The 26,936-nt window shown below is 46.5% G+C and overlaps 1 protein-coding gene across 1 annotated transcript in view; it reads right to left on the bottom strand.

The window, feature by feature from the left end:
• The window catches only part of RAB27B (RAB27B, member RAS oncogene family), a 119,748-nt gene that overhangs the window by 54,787 nt on the left and 38,025 nt on the right, over window positions 1-26,936 (bottom strand). Inside the window, exon 3 of the mRNA XM_077346810.1 lies at window positions 6,517-6,615. The gene's annotated coding sequence lies outside the window, so the exon portion shown is untranslated. The remainder of the gene's footprint in view (window positions 1-6,516; window positions 6,616-26,936) is intronic.

Genomic DNA, 26,936 nt, shown 5'->3' with positions numbered 1-26,936 from the left:
TTCCCAAACAGCCTGGAGTTCTTCTGTTTCCCTGTGCCTTTTACAAAATGTTTTCCTGGAAATTATTGTGATTGATGGGTGGGAGAAGCACCTGCAAAAGCCACCTGCAAAGGTGGGCCCTTTTGGAATGTTTGGAGGGGGGGAGGGGGCTCAATGGCAGAGCATCTGGTTAGCAATGCAGAAGGCCCTGGGTTCAGGCCCTGACATCTCCAGCTGGAAGAAGGGTCAAGTAGTAGGAGACATGAAAGACCTCGGCCTGAGATCCTGGGGGATCCACTGCCTGTCTGAGACCTTGATGGACCAATGGTCTGAATCAGTACAAGGAAGCTTAACATATTGGCATGTTCCTGAGAGGAACTGGATTACACATTCTCCTTGACAGCACAGCTAAGGAAAAGTGAGTCTTAAAGGAGTCTCAAAGTGGCCTTCCCTTACTCTCCCCACAACAGAGACCCTGTGAGGTAGGTAAGGCTGAGAGAGCCCTGAGAGGACTGCTTGGCCAGAACAACACTGTCAGGGCTGTGACAAGCCCAAGATAACCCAACTGGCTGCACATGAAGGAGTGGGGAACCAAACTCGGCTCTCCAGACTAAAAGCCGCTGCTCTTAACCACTACACCACGCTGCCTCTCCAGGTTTTGGGTTGCAGTTTGGGCATTGGGCCTCTAAAAGGTTCGCCGTCACTGCTCTATCAGTAACTTTGCATGTCTCTGTTCCTCTTCAGGGCTGAGTTTTGAAAAAGATGATTTCTACAAGTTTGCGCCAAAAGCCAGCTGGTTGGCCAGTTCATAGACGCACAGAAATCATGGAGTTGGAAGGGGCCACACAGACCATCTGGTCCAACCCCCTGCTCCATGCAGGATCAGCCTCAAGCATCCAGGAGAACTATCTGTCCAGCCACTGCTTGTAGACCACCAGTGAGGGGGAGCTCACCACCTCCTTAGGCAGCTGATTCCACTACTGCACTAACTCAGACTGTGAAAAGCTTTTTCCTGACATCTAGCCAGTGCTGTTCTACATGTAGTTTAATGCCATTATTGCATCCTCTGCTGCCAACAAGAACCACTTCATGCCCTCCTCCAAGTGACAACCTTTCAAATCCTTCAAGAGAGCCATCACATCCCCTCTCAGCCTCTTCTTCTTCAGGCTGAACATTCACCTCTGCCTTTCCTTGTAGGGCTTAGTCCCCAGGCCCCGGATCATCCCTGTTACTCTCCTTTACACTCTCTCCATTTTGTCCACATCCTTTTTGGATTGAGGCTTCCAGAACGGCACGCAATACTCCAGGGCCTAGTCTGCACACAATAGATAATACACTTTCGATGCACTTTAGAAGTAGATTTTCCTGTTCTGCACAGGAAAAACTAGCTGCCAAAGCACATTGAAAGTGCATTATCTATTGCAGGGGTAGTCAAACTGCGGCCCTCCAGATGTCCATGGACTACAATTCCCAGGAGCCCCTGCCAGCATTCGCTGGCAGGGGCTCCTGGGAATTGTAGTCCATGGACATCTGGAGGGCCGCAGTTTGACTACCCCTGATCTATTGTGTGCAGACTAGGCCCAGGTGTAGTCCGGCCAATGTGGTAGCCTTTAGCATGATTCCAATGCAACGGTCCCCAGTCTCCAACACGGTTTTGCAACGATTTCTTTTTTAAATGTACCCTTTAAATAAAAATTAAAAAGAATTATCTCGGGGGGGGGGGATGTCGACCTTACAAAAATTATAAAGACGGGCAGTCCACCCAAATGCTTGGCGGGGAGGCAGAGAGGAGAAGCCAGACTGCCCTGATCCTGAGAAGAGATACCTGTCCTGTAAATGGCAAAGCTATGAGGAGGACAGGTTCACACCATGAGTGAAGAACCTGCGATGACTTGAAGTGAAATCCGTGCACAGATTTGTGAAGTGACTTTCTGCCTTTGGTCTCTTTCTCTCTCCTCCTGCCAGATTGAGCTTCTTTTGGAAATCCTGGCAACTGCAGCCGCATAAGCTGTGCTTCATAATGCTTGTGATTAGGCAAGGAGCCCTCCGTCTAGACATTCGAGGCAGGTCTATATTTTTCTCTCGCATAATGTCGCAAGCAGTTGCAGCTCTTTGCATGGACAGCGAAGGGGAAAGGTGGTATCGATGATCGGACTGTCTCAAAACGCCAAGGGGAGAGGGAAATCTAAAGTGAACCGGGAGGGATTGATTCAGCAGGAAAATTTAAAGGACTTATTTTGTAGGAGGAGTGATTTTGGCAGCTTACAGAGAAAAGGAAATCAAAACGTTACAAAACTGATTTAAGTCACGATGGTGTTCCTGTGCAAATAATCAGATGGGCTTTCTTCTTGCGCAGTGCTTTATTGCATTAAATGAAAATAAAACACATCCGAAGCCAAATATATTTCTGTTGCAAATAGGCTTAGAAGGGTCCAAACCTCCTTGGATAAGTCCTGAAAATGGGTGACAGAAAGGTGAGTCTGAAATGGCCACTTCCTGTGTTGTGGAGGACAGAGGCACACTGCAAATCAGAAATCAATGGAAGACAGCCTTAATTGATTCATTGATGAGAATATAAATAAGAATGCAGATTTTAGTGAACAAGGCTGCCATTTTAATGCTTAGCACCCTTTTGTCATTTGAAATCAGTAAATTAGCCTTGTTATTCTAATAAAACACAAGAAAGATTCAGGTGGGCAGTGGTGTTGGTCCGAAGCAGCAGAACCAAGTCTGACAAAGTTTTATTCGAGGTATATGCTTTCAAAGTGTACCTGTGCCACGATCTGTCTTTTTGCCAGTTTCCTGCCATGGTCATTTGGTATTGTCATTTATCAGGTATCATTATTGCAGGGGTGGCTAATCTCTGGCTCTCCAGGTGTCCATGGACTACAGTTCCCATCAGCCCCTGCCAGCATGTGCTGGCAGAGGCTCATGGAAATTGTAGTCCATGGACATGTTGAAAGCCAGTTTGGCCACCCCTGCAATACAGTATCAATAGTCACCTATCGCTGCCTGTTGTCATTGTATTGTCATCTGTAAATGGGGGAAAGGGGGAGATTATCACCTGTCTGGCCTGGGAATGTATAAGTGATTGTCACTGTCTCCGTTGCTTTGCATCTGTTGTTATTTCGTGTAGTTGGGAAGATGGAACCATGGGAGAGGGGAGCTTGAACGTTATTGGTGAGGCTGGCCTTGGGACAGTTTTGCAAGGCGATGTCATGTGCATCTGGGTGCAGGACTAGTTCACACGCTTTACCCTGCGAGCCCACTTTTTCCTAGCTGGGATGTTTTAATGTGTGTCTGTGGGTGGGCCTTTTGGTGTTATATTGGTCAGTGTATTGCCTATCAACTGAGTTTCAACAGGATTAATCATGAGCTTCATATCTCTACCTCAATGAACTGCTTTTGCTGCTAATGCCAAGTGTGTTCATTAGGTGCAAAGTCGTGTCCGACCCATCGTGACCCCATGGACAATGATCCTCCAGGCCTTCCTGTCCTCTACCATTCCCCGGGGTCCATTTAAGCTCACTCTGACTGCTTCAGTGTTTCCATCCAGCCACCTCATTCTCTGTCATCCCCTTCTTCTTTTGCCCTCAATCGCTCCCAGCATTAGGCTCTTCTCCAGGGAGTCCTTACTTCTCATGAGGTGGCCAAAGTATTTGAGTTTCATCTTCAGGATCTGGCCTTCTAAGGAGCAGCCAGGGCTGATCTCCTCTAGGACTGACCAGTTTGTTCGCCTTGCAGTCCAAGGGACTCGCAAGAGTCTTCTCCAGCACCAGAGTTCAAAAGCCTCAATTCTTTGACGCTTGACCTTCCTTATTCCTTAATGTATTAGTATATATATATTATGGTGGTATAGTATATAGTATATAGTAGTATATATATATTAAGTTTTTTCTGCTCTATTCTTTATATCTATGCTTTAAAACTAAATAACAATATTAATTAAAAATAATCGTCTTAAGGCAGGGGTAGTCAACCTGTGGTCCTCCAGATGTCCATGGACTACAATTCCCATGAGCCCCTGCCAGCGTTTGCTGGCAGGGGCTCATGGGAATTGTAGTTCATGAACATCTGGAGGACCACAGGTTGACTACTCCTGTCTTAAAGTATAAACTTTTGTCTTAAGGTATAAGCTTAAATATTTAAGGTACTATTGATTTTAATGATGTAAGCTGCCACGAGTAGGTATATATCAGGAGAGGTGGTCTATAAATATCATTATAAATAAGCAAATAAAGGGACTAGACTGCAATTTTGTTCAAAAAGTGAGAAATAAACTTTTAAAGAAAGCTCCCCCCTTCTGTCAATGAGTGATCATTGGCTTGTTGTTCCATTCAGTTCTTCCACAGCTTCAGGCTGAACATCCCCTCTATTCTTTCATCCAAATCACTTACTAAAACATTAATCAATACGGGCCCTAGGACAGATCCCAGAGGCACTCCACTTATCACTCCTCTCCAAGTGGATGAAGAACCATTAACAGCCATCAACAAGCACTCTTTGAGTGCCATCTGTCAACCAGTCACAAACAAATCCCCCTAACAGTAACGGGATGCAAACCACATTTGACATGTCGACAAGAATATAGGGTGCTACCTTATCAAAAGGCCTCTCTGAAATCAAGATCAACTACATCCGTAGTACCCCTCCTGGTCCAACAAGATTACTAATTCTTTCACAAAAGAGATAAGGTTAGCCTGACCTGACCTGTTCTTGAGGAACCCGTGCGGACACTTAAAGAAAAAAAGAATTTCATCCTAATGAAGAGGGATTGGTTTGGCTTCTTGTTGCATCCTGCGCTTCCATGGCTTCAAACTGAGACCTGCATTGAAGTCTGGGGGTCATGCAAGATGATTCAGATTGAACCGACTGACTGATCGACTGCTGGATAACAAGGTAGGGTTGGGGTTTTTTGTTATTGCCAAGTACGAATTATTATGTTTTACTAGTCTGAAGGCGCATCCTAGTCATTGCCTGGTAATTGGTTCAACAGCACCATCAGTGTTTAATCCCTGTGGTGGGTATTAAAATATTACAAAGAACGAGGCACGGAAGAGGTTTAAAAGTCTTCGCAGGAGACAATGGAATGCAATGAGGGCCAAACGGTGGGTATTAATTCTAATCCTGTGAAATGAGCAGTGACTGCAAACATCATTCCTAAACAGCCTCATGCCAAAATTTACTCTGGAGGCCATATCACTAGACTTTGCGGATGGAGTTTTGATCCTGGATGTCGTATAAAAACGTACCGAGATTTAAACTGGGCATTCTCGACCGCCTGCTTTTTGATCACCTTGTAAAGGTAAAGGTAAAGGTATCCCCTGTGCAAGCACTGAGTCATGTCTGACCCTTGGGGTGACGCCCTCTAGCGTTTTCATGGCAGACTCAATACGGGGTGCTTTGCCAGTGCCTTCCCCAGTCATTACCGTTTCACCCCCCAGCAGCAAGCTGGGTACTCATTTTACCGACCTCAGAAGGATGGAAGGCTGAGTCGACCTTGAGCCGGCTGCTGGGATCGAACTCCCAGCCTCATGGGCAGAGCTTTCAGACTGCATGACTGCTGCCTTACCACTCTGCGCCACAAAAGGCTCTGAGCACCTTATAGCTGTGTTCTAAAATTGGATACATTCAACCCTTTTTTGGGGGGGGGGAGACTGTGATCACTGATGACCTTGATTCATATATTACAATAATCTATGTTGGGTCCAGGATCTCCACACTGTGAACAGATTGGAGACCAAATCAGATTCAAGGCTTTGGTTTTAATAGTTAAAGTTCTAAACCCGGCTTTTTCAACCAGGGGTTCATATTTCTCTGTTCTTCAGGGCTTAGACTGGGGGAGGAGCTCACTTTTGCAGGCTCTACGAAACTGTTTTAGCTCCGTCAGGTCCCTGATCTCCTCTGGGAGCTCATTCCACCAAGTGGGGGCCAGGACAGAGAAGGCTCTGGTCCTGGTTGAGGTCAAGCGGACTTCCTTGGGGCCAGGGATCAATAGCCAGTTGGAGGGGGCAGAGCATAAAGCTCTTTGAGGGGCGTAGGCATTTGGAAGGGAGGAAACGAAATGGAGGCACTTAAACCAAACACCTGACAGGCAGATTGTCCTACTCAACTGCTAGGTTTAAATGCACTGAACCTCAAACCCAGCCACACAAAAGGCCTGGGAACTGTGCAGGGGGAGTACAAATCAGCCAAATTCATGAGGAATGTAGAGTTGTGAGCCGGTTCATGCCCATCCCTGTTAACCAGTACTAACCCGACTTAGCTTTTGAGATCTGATGAGATCAGGCTAGCCTGAGCCATCCAGGTCAGCTCATTGGTGAATTTATACTGGAAAAATTCAACCGAGGGTCACCTGAAAAGTGTCTTCATTTGATGGGCAAAGAATCTGCTTTGGATCTGTGCAATTGCTTAAGGAGAGGGAGAGCTGAGGCACTGCAACAGAGAAAGTCCACTTTTTAGTAGCTGCCCACTGGACCCTTTCCACCTTACATACAGTGTGCTCACTAGGCCTGGGGTAAAGAAATGAGCTCTGACCTGTTTGGTAATGGCTGTGCCTCTGCGGGGAATCCTTCAAAGCAGGCTAGCGAGGAGCAACGATGTCTTCTGTTCCATCACAGCTTCCTCAGAAGCTCCCTGGGTGGGGAAAAGAAAAGAGGGGCAAAGTGAAGAGCTGCGAACACTATCAGGTGATGTGTCGGCAGAAGCAGAGGCACCTTTGTGCGCATCACATGAACAGAGAAATCGTTTGGCAGATCATCTGCCTGAAAAGAATGCACCCGGTAACACCGCAAATGTCCACCGAGGCTTGTAATGATCCATTTAGTAAGTGCTGCTCACAGAAAGAGGGAATAAGTGAAACAGCCATTTCAATGATTATAATATACGTTATCTTGTTCCCCCTTCTTACTGGAATGAGCATGCCCACGTCCCTGTGTGTTTTCAGGTCCTGTCTGCAATATACAGAGTTGCGGCTTGGTGCTTCTTTGAATGGCCACGTGCCCAGCATAGTCGCTTTGCTATGCATGTGAAAGAAGGGTTTGCCTTCCCAGAGGAGCTAACCAAAATCAAATCCCAACATGCCTTCGGATGGCTAACTAATGAAATTACTTCTGCCGTTGAACTAAGTAGGACAGCTTGGGCTATTTTTCAGGCAGAATCATAATGTCCAGAGACGAATCTTCCTTTTCCATTTCCTGGAAATGGAAATTCTGGCTGGGACAAACATGGTTGTCTGGAAGTTTTAAACAATTCTTCAATATAATGTGTTTATTTTGGAAGTATTTGACTGGCTCTGAGAGCCAGCATGGCATACTGGTCAAAGAGTGACCCTGGAGGTCCCTTCCAACTTTATGATTCTATGATTCTATGATTCTATGATTCTATGATTCTATGATTCTATGATTCTATGATTCTATGAGTGGCAGACTTTAATTATGAGCACAAGATGAGTTCAGTACAGTATTATTACAGTAACACAGTTAAATGGAGAGCTGTGGACCTGGAAAAGTGCAACTGTTATGGAGCAAGTTTCTTGTTTGACCAATTCAGGCTCACAACATTGGATGGAAAAGCTCAATGGGTCTGATGGATTCAGACTTACAACATGGAACAGAAATGCTTTTCATTTGTGCACAAGAAAACCAAAATGGGGATAATGTTACAAAAAACAACACCTAACCAAGCAGGAGTTAGGAACCAAAGGGTTAAGTGTCCACACAATATAAATATACAGATTAAATTAACATTTATTGTGCACAATTTATAAAGTTAAAAAGTTAAAAACATAAACAGAACCCATGGGCTGATTGTTGAAACCACAAAATATGTAGCGTACAATGCTAGACCTATGTGCAGTTCTGGAGGCCTCACTTCCAAAAGGAAGTGGACAAAATTGAGAGGGTACAGAGGATGTTCCGGGGCCCAGGGACCAAGCTCTGTGTGAAAGGCTGAGGGTCTTGGGAATGTTCAGCCTGGAGAAGAAGAGATGGAGAGGGGCCAGGATGGCTCCCTTTAAGTATCGGAAAGGTTGTCTCTTAGAGGAGGGAACGGAGTGGTTCCTGTAGGCAGCAAAGACCCACAGTAATGACTTTAAACTACATGTAGAGTGGAACCGCCTAGATATCAGGAGAAAAAAAATCCAGTCAAATAGTTCAGCGGCGGAGTCAGCTGCCCACGGAGGTGGTGAGCTCCCCCTCACTGGCAGTCTTCAAGCAGCAGCTGGACAGAGACTTATCCTGGATGCTTTAGGCTCATCCTGCATTGAACAGGGACTTGGACGTGATGGCCTGAATGGCCACCTTCCAATTCTAGGATTCTATTCTAGGATTCTAAAATGCCACCAAACACAGCTTTTCAACCAGGAAAGCAAAACACCATTAAAAGAGAAGAAGAAGAAGAAGAAGAAGAAGAAGAAGAGTTGGTTCTTATATGCCGCTTTTCTCTACCCGAAGGAGGCTCAAAGCGGCTTACAGTCACCTTCCCATTCCTCTCCCCACAACAGACACCCTGTGGGGTGGGTGAGGCTGAGAGAGCGCTGATATCACTGCCCGGTCAGGACAGTTTTATCAGTGCCGTGGCGAGCCCAAGGTCACCCAGCTGGTTGCATGTGGGGGAGTGCAGAATCGAACCCGGCATGCCAGATTAGAAGTCCGCACTCCTAACCACTACACCAAACTGGCCCCTGAGAGGAAGCTCACAAACAGCTGCTTGCTACAAACATATGAACATTCTGATTTCTGGCTGGTAGGAAACAGAACACATACTAGTACTGTTTTAATCTCCGAGATATTTTTCAACAGACCTCAAAACAAAAGAACACATGAGAGTCATGGCTCAGGGATGTAGCCAAGCATACAGCTTGTATGCATACATTTCTCAAGACTGTCCCCATCACCTCCATTTAAATGAATCAGTCGCTCTTGAAAAGGTCCATTCTTGACAACATGGAGGCTATCCTAGCCTAGATAAATCAGTGAATTGACTTCATGTAAGGCAGCTCCTTCTTCTTGGCCATCTCTGCTCCTGGTGGTATATTTGTGCTGTCTATCCATGCCTCCTGGTCGGCCTGCCACGGTCTGCCTTGTAGCAGTTCCAAGGGCGCTCGAGCTAGAAAGTAGCCCCCAAGTCCTAGGCCTGAACGGGCAAAGCTCTGGTCCCCTTTCACCATCCTACAAAAACGGCCAGGGTTTGCTGACTCATCTGGGCATTGAAGAAAGGCCCTGGATGACCACATAACGTTTTGTTTCGCAAGCCCCCTTAACACTTTTAGAACACAGTCTGGGCAACCAGCAGAACGTCTCATGGAAAATAATTCCTGTGTATGCTGCTCCTGCTCCTTTAAGGGAGGACAAACTGCCTTAGCAAGAGTTGAACAGGACATCAGGTGCTGTCAAAGAGAAAAGGGCATGGCATTAAAGAACGTATGCTAGCCTGTCAAGTGTCCGGCTTGCGTATCTTTTGCTAGCAGCTAATTCACTGTCCCCCGACCTGAGTTATCACTTGCCCAACAGCACTTCCTGGCCCAAGACTAGCTTCGAGGTACTTTAAAGCACTTTTCCCCACCTAACTCTCGCGAAGTTACCAGAACTGTTGGTTAATTTTTCATTCTCCCCAAAGACTTGAGGCTCTGGAATTTTCCTAAGCTTTCATTGTATCTCAATCAGTGGTTCTCAACCTGGAGATTGGGACCCCTTTGGGGGTTGAACGACCATTTCACAGGGGGCGTGGCAGTGTGAGCAGCTTGGCCGAGCACTGTCCACACAACAGCCTTGCATGGTAGGTCGAGATTGAGTGTTTGTCTGTCTGGAGCAGCGGAAAAGAGCAAGATCTGCTTGGCAGGAGAAGAGACAGAACTGAATTGAGAAACCCCAGAAAAAAACCAATTTATATGCAATCATGAACAATGGATCTTCACGCCATTTGGTCAGTTTGGTTTTAATTTCTGAGAAAGAACACTTGCATAATTTTATGGTTGGGGGTCACCACAACAGGAGGAACTGTATTAAAGGGTCACGGCATTAGGAAGGATGAGAACCACTGATCTAAATGAACGTTGCTGAAGTAGCAAAACCTTTGTTCATCAAGACTGAATTGTCCCTAGTAGCTGAAAGGTCTAAACTGAGGCTATCGTACATTGGTCACATGATGAGAAGACAAGCCACTGTCTGATAATGAGTAAGACCCAACATGAGGATGAACTCTTTAAAAGGATCCACAGTCCTCAGTTTGCAAGATCTGAGTGAGGCTGTTAGCAACAGGATGTTTTAGAAGTCATTAATTCACAGGGTTGCCATACAGCAGAAGCAACTTGGCGGAACCCAACATGCACAAAACTCTTCACAGACAGCAAGGGGGGGGGGGAAACCCAATGATTTATGATTGCCTGATGGTGGACACCCAAAACTGATGTGTCATGGAGAAATGCTGTAATTCAGCCTTCTTCAGACAGGTTTGGTTGCTACATGTAGAACCAATGTCCAATCTTAGAATGGGACATGACCTCTTCCTTAAAGGAAGCTCTGTGCATACTTGCAGACCCTCCAGTCCTGACTGGAAGACCTCCAGTAGGAAACCGCACCACCACCCAGGAGAAACCCTCACTCAGTGATGCGCTGGGATCAGAAAACAAAGGTAACACCCTCCCCTTGGCTCTGTTTGGGTCTGGACCCATTGTGACTACTCCTGATGCCCCAAGAAAGCCAACAGGAACAAACCTGTCGGGACATCCAGACCAAAACACGTAGTGAACACTTAGCAGAGTGGAGCATTCAGTCTCATAGCCTTATGTGGAAGGAGGAAACTGACCACTAAGTGTTGGCAGGATCAAGCCCTAATCAATGAGGGAGGGTGAGGCAACCAGATAAGATATTAGAAGCATCATTTGTCAGTTGATGTTGCAGCATTCTTCTTAGGCTGTTTTGTGCTTCAAACAAATTTGATTCTCTGTTATTCTGATTGATTGAGCTGAGTAGTCAACCCAGTAGACAAGTTGAGAAGGGCAGAGGAAAACAGTGAGAGAAGGAAGCCAAGCTGTGTGTGTGAACAAGATCTTGTGGTACTTGTGGACTGTAAGCTAAGCATGAGCAGACAGAGTGATGCGGCGGTGAAGAAGGCAAATGCAGTCTTGGGCTGCATCAACAGAGGCATCACACTGAAATCGCAAGATGTCATAGTCTCACTGTAGACCACGTTGGTCAGACCCCACCTGGAGTGCTGTGTGCAGTTCTGGAGGCCTCCAAAAAGGACGCAGACAAGATTGAGAGGGTGCAGAGGAGAGTGATGAGAATGATCTGAGGCCTATGTTGCCTGGAGTTTTAATGCCAGGAGATCTCCAGGCCTCACCTGGAGGCTGGCATCCATAGCTAGGTGAGACTGATTAATATTCCACAGAAACACATGGAAAGGACAGCCACAAGTGCAACTGAGTTGTGTTTGGTAGCCAAGGCAGAACATTCCACAAGAAAATACTGCATACAGATTGGCAAACAATACTATCATTGGGAGGTGGGAGGTATTTCTTCGATTCACCTTTTCTGCGGTAGACTTACTTGCCATGTGTACATTGGTGTTTCCCAGAGAGCACTGTAAAATGTGGATGGGGAAATACATGTCTCCAAAGGGAAGGCCAGCAATGGCTGTTAATTGGCCAAGAGTCCCAAGCAGATGTCCATGGGAGATTTCCCACTGTTACAGTTGACCTCCAGATTACAGAGATCAGTTCCTCTGGACAAAATGGCTTCTCTGGAGGGGGGACCCAATGGCTTTATACCCGGATGAGGTCCCTCCCCTCCACAAAACCATCCTTCCCAACCTCCACCTCCAGAATACTCAAGTATTTCCCAACCCAGAGAGGGAATCTCACGCTGCTGCCATAATGCCATGACAAACACCAGGGTACACATGGACAGCACCATGCTGTGGGATGCGCAAATCGAGCCTTTGGCAGGCTCAGCTGGAGTGCAAGCGAAAAGGGAGATCTATGAATCATTTGTTTCTCAGTAGTCAGAATTATTTGCTCTCCCCTTTGAGGAAATATGGCAAATATTTTATGAACGTGTTGAAATGTGCAGCCTTTCCCTCTTCGGCTCACACAGTAGCAAAAAAATTGACAGCATATTGCTTCCCGGGTGCTTAAAATAATTGACAAGATCAACTGAACCTTTACTGTACAGTGGGGAGCTTGGGAAGTGTCTGTATCTCCTTTTATATAGGAAAAAAAAAACCTCTTACTGGATAATTTGCCTGTAGAATGACAAAATCTTGGCAGAACTTGGGATGCCGACCAAAGTTACCAGCCTGGCAGGCAAATATGGGAGGTGGGGACAAACTCTTCTGTGTGGATTATCAGGAATAGCATAGCCATAATTCCTGCATAGTTCCTGCATAGCCATAGTTGGAGGACCAAGGGGATGACATCATCATCAGTTCCTGCACAGCTAGAGAGTTAGGCTAGATCGCCCTGGTGGTCTCCTCCAACTCTGAGATTAAATAAGTTTCTGGCACGTATCTGTAAATGATGCCATTGCCTTTAGATAACACTCAAGTATTCCCCCAAAAACCCATGGTTAAACCCCAGGATATTGGGGGAATCCTGTAGTGCAGGGATGACCAGCAAGGGTTGTGGGAAACCCTGAGATTATGTCGAAGCTCCAAGGGATTGCACAGTCTTTCCCAAAAGTTTGGGTGACCATTGACATCACTAGATGTCACTGGAGCCCATTTCCCCTGTGGCACTACAGACCTTGTCTCTTTCTCCACAATGGAAAAATGGTAAGTGATGGATGGATGGATGGATGGATGGATGGATGGATGGATGGATGGATGGATGGATGGATTGGCCAGCTGGCTGGTTCACTGGCTGGCTGGCTCCTGCAACTTACCTTCTTATCCACTTCTCTGTAGGGGCATGTCACCACTTCTGGCGTTCCTCAAAACCTGAAAAATATTTCAGGTGCTTCTCCATGTTCGAAAGGTTGAAAAAGGCTACTCTAGTTTCACAGTAATACATCAGTATTATCGAGATGGGTAGTCATGTTAGTCTGTCTGTAGCAGTAGAAAAGAGTCCAGTATCTGAAGAAGTGAGCTGTGACTCATATGGACACATGAAGCTGCCTTATACTGAATCAGGTCCTTGGTCCACCAGAGTCAGTATCGACCACCCTCCAAAGCAACCAGTTTCTCTGGGGGATCTGATTTCTGGCGTCTGGGGATGAAGTATAATTCTGGGGGATCCCCAGGTCCTACCTGGAGGCTGGCAAGATATTTTTCCTCCTGGATGCTGGCAACTCTAGCCAAGGACCAATCCATCAGCTGACTTGTTCTCAGAAAGGTGAAAATGACAGAAGGTATTTGCTCAAGTGTGCAGGGGGTTAGAACCCTACTTAGAACTCCAAAAGTAAGCTCCAGAAACTTGAATAAGGTCTGGAGGAAGGGCCTGTTTATCCATGTAGCACAGGCTATGGACCCCATGCTTCTAGGGGCCCCATGCTGTGCCTCCCCACTCCATGGAACAGGGCTGTAGCCTCTCTCATCACCCCCATTCCCTCTTTAATGACACTCAGAGTGACACCCCATTGCACTGTGGGGGCCCTCCACCGCCAGCCTGGCTGTTCCCACCACAACTGTACTCTGCTTGGGCCCCACAAATCCTTAAACAGGCTCCGGTGGGATGAGCCCCACAAATCCTTAAGCCACTCCTGTCCGGAGTTCGAATGCAAAACAGCAATGCCTATCATTGTTTTTCTTGCCCTGGCTTCCTCCACTTCTGGCCTGGTCAGTAAAGTCTGCCTTGCAGCTCACCATGCTGACACCCTCCGCTTAGCCTTTGGATGGCAATCCGTTTTGAGCCGGAGGACCAAAGGGAATGCCAAACTGAACAGAAAAGGCAAGAAATCCGGGAAACCACTGATCCAAGAAACTCTAATTCCTCTGGTGAAAGATTAACCTCTCTGCCCAAATGAATAAGGCCTGCGTGGTTCCATCAGTCAGGAGTGACAAGCTGGCAGGTGGGAAACAATGCTTAGCAGGAAAGGCGGAGACCAGGAGAGAATCCATCCAGTCACACCGAAGTTACAGTCTGTTCAGACCAGGTTTCGGCTGTCCAGAGAATCAAGTAAAACTAGGGTTGTTGCTTCCTCTGCCTTGGGGAATTCTTGGGGCCATTTCGCACGGCTTCAAAATAGCACAATGGTTGCTAATTGAAAACGCTACTAATTTGCCATAACCCACGACGTCGTAGACAATCTGCAACAATCCTGAAACCAATCAGCAAAAAGCGCTTCGTTGTGGCGCTTTCAGGGGAATCCAGAAAAGTGGATTCACCCTCCGGATAGCGATACACTCCTGCAACCAATCTGCAACAGTAGCGCTAAAGACCTGTGCGTTACCATTGTTGCTGGTTCTTCAAAGTCCCTCCCCCTGGCTCTCTCCTCCAAACTTCCGGCGAAGCGATCGCCATTTTTTTTTTCTCCGAGCGAGCGGGGATAAACGCACCGGCGAGCCTCTTTCTGTTTAGAGGCTTCCCTGGCTTCAGTCCTTCACCTTTAGTCACTAAGCACAAACCACTTAAAAGCCCATTTGCTGAAATAAAGTCCCTTTATTTTTTACACATAAATTCAGCCGAAAACCGGGCCGGTGAGAAGGGGGGGGGAATTTTTTTTTATCACTCGAGGCAGCGTGCAAACAATCATACAATCAAACGACAGCTCACATTAGGCAGCTGGATGGGTCTCTCCGTAGCAACGAATCTACATAGATTCGTTGCTATGGGTCTGTTTTTTTTTAAAAAATACCTTTCTTAAAGGGAAAGGGGCTGTTTGGGAGCATGCTAACGGCTGCCCATTGGCTGCTTGACGGCCAGGGGCGGGACGAGCTTGGCAATAGCGCTTCCTTTCTAGCGATTTCTGCCGAGACCGGAAGCCTGTGGGAAACGCTAAAAAACGCAACTGATTCCACTACAAAGGCAGGTATGCATAACAACGAATTCCACTATTTTAAATGGCGATTTTTCATTCCGCAAACAATTTGCAACAAAGATCCCCGTGCGAAAAGGCCCTTGGAATTTAGGGACAGGGCCTTTATTTTTTTTTACATATTTAGGTTTACATAACGCCTGCTCCCCTGAGTGCCAGCTTGGGGCGGTTTATGACATAATATATATATACAATAAAAACATCCATCATAAAACACTAAAACAGAAGCAATTCAAATGATAACAATAGCTAGGGCCATTTCGCACAGAGCTCAAAGTGGTTATTTGGTTGCGGTTTGCGAAATCGCTACTTTGACTAGAGTTCCAATCCTCACACATACACACACACACACAACTTTTCTTGAGCTGGGGACAACCAATCTATTGGTGTTAGAAGAGCCAAGAGCTCTTCAGGGGGCATAGGCGTACAGGTGATCCCTCAGATATGTTGGACCCAGACTGCATATGGCCTTAAGGGTCAAAACCAATACCTTGAACCAGATCCAGAATTCCACTGGGAACCAATGCAGCTGCCTCAGTACAGGCCGGATGTGGCCTCTCCAGGGTGTCCTAGTGAGAACCCTGGACGCTGCATTTTGCACTAGTTGCAGTTTCTGGGTCAGGGACGAGGGTAAGCCCGCAGAGTGAGTTACAGACGTCTACTCTGGAGGTGACTGTTGCCTAGATCGCTGTGGCTAGGTGCTCCTGGGTCAGATAGGGTGCTAGTCGCCTTACCTGGCAAAGGTGGATAAACGCTGACTGAGCCTCAATTGAAAGAGAGGCATCAAAGAAAAAATTAATATAAAAAATAATTATCTCTCACCCATTCAGGAACCCCTTCCAGGGCCATCAAGAAACCCCAGGGTTTCATGAAACCCTGGTTGAGACAGCCTGGACTAAGGGCTCCAGAATGTTTCTGTTGTATTTGTTTAGATTGGCTTCCTTTAGAACAGGGGTAGTCAAACTGCGGCCCTCCAGATGTCCATGGACTACAATTCCCAGGAGTCCCTGCCAGCATTCGCTGGCAGGGGCTCCTGGGAATTGTAATCCATGGACATCTGGAGGGCCGCAGTTTGACTACCCCTGCTTTAGAAATTTCTTTAAGTACCTTCGAAAGAAAAGCAACATAGGAATGCCCCAATAAACCCTCTTGAATTCACAAATAGATACAACCCGATTGATTAACTTTGGTTGATTGATGGATCAAGGCAGGCTTTTAAGGAGCTAATTGGCAATGGGTACTTTTAAAAAGATATGGTATACAGGCGCACAATGATGCTGGGAATTAAAAATCCAAATGTATCTTTGCATTAGTTAACAAAGAAGGAAAATACTCAAGATGGCCTTTCCGTCTAACACGAGACGCTTTGTTTATCAAAATGGGGGGGGGGGGGAACAACATTTCTTTCGGTGCCTTTCAAGGGCAGTTTCAAAGATAACAGGAAAGTGTTTTCAAATGTAATAATGCAATTCACAAATTGCTTGAAAGGTGCATGGTTCATCAGCTAAAGAGTCTTTTAATTAGTAACAGATGTAATTAACTTTTTTTTTTCTAACACAGAGTCCTGTTAACTGTAAAGGGTGCGGGGGTGTATTTGTATGTGCCAGAGATGAAATTATGAGATTAAGTCTATTTAAAAAAAAACACATTAAGAAAAGGACTCCCATGAGTATAGCTGCACATTTAATTTTAAGGGTGCCAACCTCCAGATCGGGCCTGGAGAACTCCCACTTTGACACCTGATCTCCAGCTGACAGAGATCCGTTCCCCTGGAGAAAAAGGCTGCTTTGAAGGGTAGACTCAAATGGGTAGCCAAACTGTGGCTCTCCAGAAATCTATGGACTATAATTCCCAAGAGCCCCTGCCAGCACACGGTGTACGGACTCATGGGGATTGTAGTCCATGGACCTCTGGAGAACCACAGTTGGGCCACCCCTGACATTGTACCTATGCTGAGGTCTCTCCCTTCCCCAAACCCTGCCCTCCCCACAACACCCCCCCTCCCCAAACCTCCAGGTATTTTCCAACCCAGAGCTGGCATCCCTATTACCTTCACAGCATAAACCCTTCACATACGGCAGATTGTATCTGACCTTGTGGCTCCAAAATGATCAACAGCACAGCTTGTTCTTGACTCCATGCTTCACTCGAGGGCGGGGCCAACCCGTGAGCGACCTCAGGTTCCCTCAGCTTCGGAAACATGTGCCCAGGGAGGAAGAGCCTTAGGCGATGATAGGAGATCTTGTGATAGTTGGACACGCAAAACTGTTGTGCGTGTCTTCTGGGATGCCAAGTGGGATTGGATACAACACAGTGCTTGCTTCTCTCACAGATTCCCTGTACTCTGTGTTACCGAGGGAGGAGATAGTAGAGGATTCCCTCCCTCCACCTCCAGCTTTTTCCTCTACTGAACAAGCAGCCAGCACACTGCCCCCCACACAGAAGAGTGGGGTTTTATACTCTGCTGTTCTGTACCTTAAAGAATCTCAAAGCAGCTTATAATTGTCTTCTATTCCTCTTCCTACTACAGTCCCCTTCTGAAACAGCTGGGGCTAAGCGAATTCTGAGAGAACTGGGACTGGCCCAGGGTCACCCAGCAGGCCACTTGGTGCCAGCGTGGTGCGTATATGGTCTGTTTGGCATTGTACCCTGATAGAATCATAGAGTTGGAAGGGTCATCTAGTCCAACCTCCTGCACTATGCAGGACACTCACACCCTCTCGCTCACCCACTGTAAACTGCCACTCCATTGAATCTTCACAGAGTCTTCCTCTCTGTCCAATGGCTACCCAGGCTCTGTTTAAAAATTTCCAAAGATGAAGAACCCACCACCTCCCGAGGAAGCCAGTTCCACTGAGAAACCGCTCTGATTGTCAGGAACTTCTTCCGGATGCAGAATTTCTTCTGCATTAATTTCATCCCATTGGTTCTGGTCCGTCCCTCCGGGGCAAGAGAGAATAACTCTGCTCCATCCTTTACATGGCAGCCTTTTAAAAACTTGAAGATGGAATTCCTCCCATCCTCAAAACCTGCCCTCTTTAGACTCTACCCTCAAAATCTCCAGGTATTTCCTGACGCAGAGCTGGCAATCCTAAAATGGAGGAAAGGAAACAGACAAGCTGACAAAGGCGAATCCTGTCAGTATTTATCGACACCACAGAAACCAGAGCTGAAATGAGCCCCGGGTGTATAACACTCGTTTTCGACAAAACAGTCTTCCTCAGTGACTCTTTAGTCAATTATGTGCCTAACAATTCTTCTACAAGGTATGCACTCTGGGCAAACAAAAGGGCAATCAGATGTTTTGCTATCATGAAGTTTGTGCCCTGGACTTTATTCTGGACAATGTTGTCAAAAATGCACAAATTCTTTATTGCAAGTAACAGCAAAAGAGTTCTGAAGCAGCAATTTTGTGAAGACCCTCCTATCTCGAAGGTGGCTCACCCCCATCACTGCAGTCACTCTAGGCTTGCCAACTCCAGGTTGGGAAACTTCTGGAGATTTGGAACTGAACCCCGATGAAGGTAAAGTTTGGGGAGGGGAGAGGATTCAACAGGGTGCAATGACATAGAGCAGGGGTAGTCAAATTGCGGCCCTCCAGATGTCCATGGACTACAATTCCCAGGAGCCCCTGCCAGCGAATGTCCATGGACATCTGGAGGGCCGCAGTTTGACTACCCCTGACATAGAGGCTTCTCAGAACTCTTTCAGCCTCACCTGCCACAAAAGAAGAGTTGGTTTTTACACCCCGCTTTTCACTGCCTGAAGGAGTCTCAAAGCAGCTTACATTCGTGGGCCTCTCCTTGCAACAGACACCCTGTGATGTACGTGAGGCTAAGAGAGCCCTGAGATTACCACTAAACTTTCACTCAACATTAAGTAGCGGAGAGGCATTCTGCAAAATATGCAGGCATAGCAGTGAAGTAACAGTCTGGATATGATCGAAGTGAAGGGAACGCTCCCCACGCCAGTCAGGTGATGTCTCACAAGGCCATTAAAAGGAAGGAAACAACTAGCACAAGAATAATGTGAGGAGGGCCAGAGCTATTTGAAAATACTGCTTCTACCGATCCTGTACAGCGAGAACAGGGTCAGCAGTGAATCATGTCAAAAACTTGACCGAGCTTGTAAATTGTCCCTTGACCGAACTTGTATATTGTCCAAGATAGCATTAAATCATAGAGACTAGGACAGCTAGAGGGGCTTTGCAGAATTACAACTGGTCCCCTGTAGAAAATGGCTGCTTTGGAGGGTGGACTCTATGGTAAGGTGACCAGATTTTAATACTGGTAATGCGGGACACCATTGACCGGGGGGGGGGGGGGTCTTGATAAAAATTTAGTCTATATGCAGCAACAAAAATTTTCATAGAACACTAAAATAGTATTGTAATATCTATTTTTTAAATTTCAACATAGGTATAATTTGCCAGGTGATCCCAGATTTCCCTCCAAAAGTGGGACAATCTGGTCACCTTACTCAATGGCATTATACCCCACTGAAGTCTCTCCTCCAATATTGCCCTCCCTAGGCTCAATTTTAGGGTTACCAAAAATAAAGGACCCATGAGGCGAAGATCCAGGAAAGGAAATAGTCAAACTGACAATGGCCAATCCTTTCAATATTTATTGAAACTACCGAAATCAGATCCAAAGTGAGCCCCAGGTGTATAACGCTCATTTTCTACATAACAGTCTTCCTCAGTGACTCTTTAGTCAATTCCTGGTCAATGTAGGAATTTTCTAATCTATACTCGCATTCGTTTGAGACCATTAGTAATCAAGAAAAAAGCTATTTTGTAGCAGCTTAATGTATTGAAGCTTAATGTTTGGAAATTATAAATTTCACACCGGTCAACTTTTTCAGGAAATCTAAAACTGAGCAACATGGCTGCCCTAATGTAAAATAATGGGGAAAGCCATAGAAGGTATGAGCCATGAATTTTAAAAAAAACAACAACGAAACCTGCAACCATTGAAACAGATAAAACAGAACGGTTAAGTAAGGTTGTCAGCCTCCAGGTGGGACCTGGAGATCCTCTGGAATTACATCTCATCTCCAGATTGCAGAGATCTGTTCCCCTGGAGGAAATGGATGCTTTGGAGGGTGGACTCTACAGCAGGGGTGGCAAGACTGTGGCTCTCCAGATGTCCATGGCCTACATGCTGGCAAGGGCTAATGGGAATCGTAGTCCATGTACATCCGGAGAGCCACAGTTTGGCAACCCCTGCACATTGTCTTCCACTGAGGTCCTTCCTCCTCCCCAGGCTCCACCCCCATATCTCCATGAGTTTCCCAGCCTCGATTTGGCAACCCAACTCCCTCTCATCCCCTGTCAGTGGCCAGGGAAGATTCGGCAACCCTCTGATTAACGAACTGCTCTAATGGTCTGGAGATCTAAATTATGAAATTGTAAAATGTAGGCTCCAGGGTGGGGAATTCTGGACAGGTTCTTTGACATACACCAGGATGGTAATTTGGGCAGCCCTTGATGCTGCTTGGTGTGATTCACATCTCACTTCAGCGCCGCCATCTGACAGGACTGACAAAACTCATGGCCCTTTGCTGATCCATCACCCGCTAGATAATTTCAGAGCAAGATCTGCAAAATCTGCCATTGTCGGGAGCAGAACTTGACCTTGTCGACAGCCTCCCTTTGTAGAAGTGTCTTGGGCTCCATCAACACATTACAAAGTCCTGGTGTTGGCTGGGGAGTCACACAAGTGACTTTGCGTCACAACCATCGTCTCCTGTAACCATCGTGTCCCCTAAGCGGCTACATGTGAGCGTCACGAGCCGATCGCGGCTCTGTGCGACAATCTGCAGACGCAAAAATAGCAATGGGGAAGAGGGCGGCGTGTATTTTGAGTGTATTTGTGCCTGCACGGTTAGTAGTGCTCAACATCACCCAGGCAGCCGGTTGGCAGCCTCTGCCACCATATGCTCAAAGCTCACTTTGCGGCTGGGGTAACTCGTGGCAGTTTTCTCTGCCGTCTGAGTCACTCTCAGAGGCTGCAAAAGCCACAAGTCCTCCCCCCACCCCCACCCCAAACTCTGGCTGGAATTCATGCATGGAAAGGTTAGGAAGAGTCATGTCTATGAAAGTATTGGTTGGCGCTTATCATCTACTTAAACAGCCATCTCCTAAGGCAGGGGTCTCCAACAAGGAGCTCACGGGTGCCAGGTCACCCACCAGTATCTATCTTGGTGCCCATCAAGTATTTTTAGGAAGTAGGCAAGGCCAAGTGGTGGGGGAGGGTTGTGCCCAGTAGGGCTTCTGATTGGCTGTCCAGATTAAAGGGTGTCCTGTAAAACAGAGCTCCTGCCCAATTGTTACCAGGTGTCCCCCCATGAATATTAAGCTGATATGACATGGCATGTCTCATACATTTCTTCCAGGGTGCCTATTGTTCCCCCACCCAAATTAATATTTCCATCATTTACATATACCTCATATAGATTATTATTTCCCATCATGGTATCAATTAATATAGTTCAGTGCTCAACCAGTGCTCGATGCTTTTATGTGACATTGGGTGCCCCACTGTGTCATTTCCAGGGAGAAGCCATAAGCGGAGTAAAAGCAGCTCTACAAAATGCTGGAAACGAAACCAGCAAGTGACATTCGGTAGCTCTAGGAATCACCAGAAACTCTATGTTTTAGCACAGAGATCCCTAGAGCGACTCGTCATTTCCAGTTATCCCCCTGGAAATGATACACACAATGCTGAAATTAAAAAGTGATTTCTCTCAATGCTGCTCCAAGTGACGGGTGTCAAAGATGGCTGCCAGCAGGAGGCCTGCCAGGTGAACAGCCAGACAGATGCTCCATTGCTGTTGCAAATTGCTTTGCATTTGAGAGTTATATGAAGAATCGTTGACATGTGGATGCCTCTGCAAATAGTTTCCTGGCAAGCATGGCTACTTTCAGGCTTTTTAGCAATAGATTGCTATTTGTTTCCTCAATCAGCTTGGGGTGGAGAACTAGCTTGGTATCGTGGTAAAGAATGGTGGACTCTAATCTGAAGGGCTGGGTTTGATTCCCCACTCCTCCACATGCAGCCAGCCATTTCTGTTCTCAGTGTTTTCATCGAGGAATGTCAAGTTATGAAATGGAATCCATTTCTTATGCCAACATATATTCCAACTGGCTTTGTAGAAAACATGGGTGCATGCTTTGAGAGAGAGAGAGAGAGAGAGAGAGGATTTGTTTCTAATTGTTATTTTCCTATGCAAGTGTTCCATTCCCTCCCTCCAGCTAATCTGCTCTAGAGATCCACAGACAGAAAGGCTGTAATGGATTCTCAGGAACAACCTCTGTTCGAAATTTGCTTCCTGGTTTCCAGTAAAAGGCTGTTCCTCGGGTGGAGAGCACTCAACGCTGTGAGGCAACGCAGAGTTGTTGTTTCTCGGTGACAGCCCTGCAACAGTTCCGCAGACGGATGGGAATGCAGGAGGCATGATTTATGGCGAGAGCCATAGGGCGTGCGTTTGCACAACAGGACAGCTCATGCCTCTGGAATGCAGCCGTGGGAGCCTCGTTATGCTGGCGAGGAGTGCCGCAACCTTCCTCTCAGAGCTGTAGAAGCAATTAGATGCTTTCATTTTTTTTTGTGGGAATGGAAAGGTCAGTTGTATTCCAAACAGCTGAACCAAATTTGCTTAAGGCCATCCCTCCCAGGAGCTCAGGGCAGAGTACGTTGCTCCCCTCCTCTGCTTGCTCCTCACAACAACCCTGCGAGGCGGGTTTCGAGAAAAAGTGACTAGCTCACAGTCACCCAGTAAACTTCAAGGTGTGCAGGGATCTGAGCCCAGCTTGTCCCAGACTAGGGCTACAACCCCTGCTTGGGAAATACCTGGAGATTTGGGGGTGGAGCCTAGGGAGGGCAGGGCTTCAGGCAGGGAGGGACCCCAGTGGGATAAAATGCCATCCAGCCCACCTTCCAAAGCAGCCACTGTCCCCAGGAGAACATATCTCTGACTTCTAGAGAGCAGCTGTGATACTGGAAGATCTCCAGCTCTCACCTGGATGTTACCAGGGGAAAAAAAGAAAAAAAGTTGCTTTTTATACCCTGCTTTTCTCTACCAGGAGTCTCAAAGCAGCTTACAATCGCCTTCCCATTACTCTCCCCAAAATCATGCTGCATATTTGTTGTGAAGCTGTTTACTAATTTACTCTCTCCTTATATCTGTACTCTTATGATTTTGTTCCATTGACAGAGGAAGTGTGCATGCACACAAAAGTTCATGCCTTGAATAAATCTTTGTTGGTCTTCAAGGTACCACAGGACTCAGATTTTGATTGTCTTGATACTTTATAAATTACTATTTTGCATTTTTGGAAGAATTATTTGCTATAGTTGCAGAGTCACAATCTCCTCTCTTTCCTTGGCATTTCCCATCTGCTGTGTAGCCCAGTTTTTGTTGTATTCTCACCTAATCAGGGCTGATTCTGCACTTACTTTGTTTATTCTGTTGTGAATCCTGCTGAATCCAGATCAATTGGAACTCGGGTCTTCCTCTTCCCCCCCTTCCCCATTGAAACAGAAAAGTGTTCTGCACATGGTTAGGGAAGCTCAGAAGGGGAGGGGGGAGCCAAGCACAGCAGGAGCCACTTTCTTTTCTTGAATGGGACGGGGGGGGGGGGGGGGAGGATTGGATACAGTAGAGGAGGGAGAAAAAAAACCAAGAGGCAAATCTCTACTTGAGAAGTTTAGGCTTCTGGAGGTTCTGCTGAGAAAAGTTAGGACTTCCCCTTTAAGAAAACCAGGAACTGACGCCCTGGCCAATCAGGGCTTCTCTACCACGGAGTTCAGGAACAAATTTGAAACAGGTAGAGCTCCATATGCTTTCTCAATCTGATTCTTTAAATATTGAGGGTTATATCCACTGTAGGATATTGCAGGATAAAGGTAGGGTCACTCCGGATCAATCATTCTTGTTGCAGAGGGAAAATTTAAACTGGACAAAATCAAAATGGAAATCGCATTCAGTGGAGATGGCAGGGACTGAATCGACCTGGGATTGGAATAAAAGCTCTGTGCAGACTACACCCTGGAGGTGGGCAGCCCTCCTTCAGCTTTCTAACCACTACACAAGGATGGCTGTAGAAGATACTGTATCTGTTGTTTCTCCTTAGGGGTGCCTCATTTCTCCAAGTGGTGCAGAGCTCAATGGTAGGGCTTACCTGAACCAGTTCTCCTCTGGAGGCGAGAGAAATAGGGACTTGTGCTGTTTTAAAACATTTCCATTCTTTTCAGGTATGTACATAGAGCGCAGGTGGAGAGCGCAGAGAGGAATTCCTGTGGGGCAGTGGATCTGCTACTCCACATCAGGATCCCCAGAGAGAGATCCTTCCTCCTTCAGGCATTTCGGCCCGGTCACAGCATCATCTGTCTCCTCCTCTCAGCCTCTTGCGGAACCAAAAACACCATTTTCTTCACATGAACACATGCACCTGCCCCCTCCCTCGCCATTTGTCAGAGGGTTTCACCACTTGCAATCCCTGAGGTGTTGGCAGAATTTGAATAGGAAGAGATGGCAAAACACCAGGCTGCTTAAAGAATAAAACAGTTTTTATCAGACTAGAAACTGCTATAAAGAGACACAGACAGACAGACCTACAGTCTAGCTAAGGTATTTTCCAACCCAGCCCTAAGTAACTTCTTGCAAGCCTTCCTATGAAGCTTTCTCTTCTGAAAATATCTTCCTGTCAGGGAGCAAAGGAGGGAGACAGAAGGAAAACAAGCACATTTATCAGAGCTGTAGAGCAGATCAGCTTGAGCTGCACACACATTAACTACTGTTTAGCCTATACAGGAAGAAAACAGATTTTTTCCCCTTTCTTTCTTGACTTGTGATATTATAAGAGAGTCATGCATGTCTCTGTGTGTGTTTATGTGGTGGGGTATGATTCAAGGTTGAGCTCTCCCCAAACTGTTCTCATGCACAGCTTTCTGCATCATACAGGGCATCAGAAGAACCTGGAAATGATGGTGAGTAGCTCTATGAATTGGCCAACATCCTTTGGTTTCTCTCTGTTCCCACCTCCCCGGAAGTGACATCATCACTTTGCTGTCGCCATCACCACCACGTCCCCAAACACTCCTGGCGGTTGCCTTAACGGTATATTTATTCCGTAGAGCTGTGGGGATATTGAGGTGTGCAATCTAACTGACACAATTTCTAAACCAAACAGGGCTTGTGAAGGGATGCCTACATGTGTACCCTCTGTTTCCCAGGTAACAGTGTCATCATCTGATGATGTCACTTCCTCTCAGCCCCCTCATGACTTTTCTCCCTTTTTTTCTCAAGCATAATGATTAGCAGTTGCCTCTCCTGTTTTTTGGGGTAGGAGTTTTTGGGAGAGGGAGGGAAGTTTCCAGTGGACCCCCCCCCCCCACACACACACCACCACCACAGAGAACAAGACATTGTAAACAATCTCTACCTTCCAGCCTTTCTTTGTTCATTAGTCAGAGTCCATATCACAGAAAACTGAGACTTCTAGATATCACCAGACAGGCTTTTTGCACTTCCCGGCAATGTTCGAAGGGGAATTCACCCCAGGGAACTACGCAAACCTCAAAAGCCTGAAAGCCAAACTCATGAAGTACACAAACAGCCACTTGCTGGTGCTTTGGAGAACAAACGTCACCTCTAGTCTCACCCTCAAGTTCGGCAACTCTTGTTCTTTAAATGGGAATGGCAGCTGGCCAACAGGGTGCCACGATCCTGGGGTGCAGTCCCAAAAGCCCCTTAAGACAAATTCGCAGGAGGCCCAGGCATTGGGAAAACCTGAGTCAGTTTTTATTATGGGGAAGGCAACATCTACAGGAGAATCAGCAGCAAATAAACCTTGTCGAAGGCAAAGAAAAAAAGAGAGCTTGGCTAGTTATAACCTAGACACAACCCCCCTCCCTGAACCCACGTTCAAGTGGGAAGTCCACTTTCCCATTGTATCCATGTTTGGCCTAACAGGGTGCCAAAACCAGAGACCGCCATTCTAAATAACAAACAGGTGTTAGTTCCGCTAGGATTGTTAGACATACCACTAAAGAACACAGATATAGTGTAAAGTGGGGCAAAACAGGGGGACTACCTCAAAGTGGTCTTTTGGGGCTTGTTTGGAAATTTTTAAACAGGGGCTAGATAGCCATCTGACGGAGAGGCTGATTCTGTGAAGGCTCAAGAGGGTGGCAGGTTACAGTGGGTGAGCGATTGGGATGTGAGTGTCCTGTATAGTACAAGGGGTTGGACTAGATGACCCATGAGGTCCCTTCCAATTCTATGATTCTACGTTGTGAAAATATGCTGTTGTTCACTCAAGACTGAGAAATAAGAGATGGTTGGTTGGTTAGTTGTCAAAGAGAAGAAAAAACACGAAATGGGCGTTTCCTGCAACGTTCAGCAAAACTACCTACTGGGTAGGCTTACTGAAAGGGACCACCTGATCTTGAAGGAGAGAATGAAGAATGACCTGCTCAAGACAGGGCTATAGCACGTCATCCGGGACCCCTGACCGGGTGATGATGACTGCACAAAGCAAAAGGGCTGCAACATAAACAACAAAAAGGCAAGAGGGGCGAACATTAAGTGGCTGACCAGTAGAGATGTTCTCAGAGTTATTCAAATGGAAACAGCTATAGCAGTATGGTGTGAACTGGAGAGGCTGTATGTTAATTTGTCTCTGAAAAGCCAGCGCTGTCTACTAAAGAGTAGCATTAAAATGCAAGAGAAAGGGGACTTACATGACCATGGGTTTGTAATGTGGACTTTTATTCTTGTAACCCGCCTTGAGTCCAAGGAGGAAGGCGGGATATAAATTTAATAATAAATATAAATAAATAACGAGTATAAATTAACTGCGCAGAAGTGCTGTGAAAGAGACTCCAGAACAGGATCTGGTGCTATTAGTTTTAATTAGCTTGCCAAAGACTTATGAAAATACTGTGTTTCAAACTAAAAAGGCAAAGTGTCTCTAAC

This window comes from Paroedura picta, chromosome 7 (genome assembly GCF_049243985.1).
Source record: "Paroedura picta isolate Pp20150507F chromosome 7, Ppicta_v3.0, whole genome shotgun sequence".
In the NCBI taxonomy this organism is placed as follows: domain Eukaryota; kingdom Metazoa; phylum Chordata; class Lepidosauria; order Squamata; family Gekkonidae; genus Paroedura; species Paroedura picta.
This window is presented reverse-complemented; position numbering and strand designations above follow the sequence as displayed.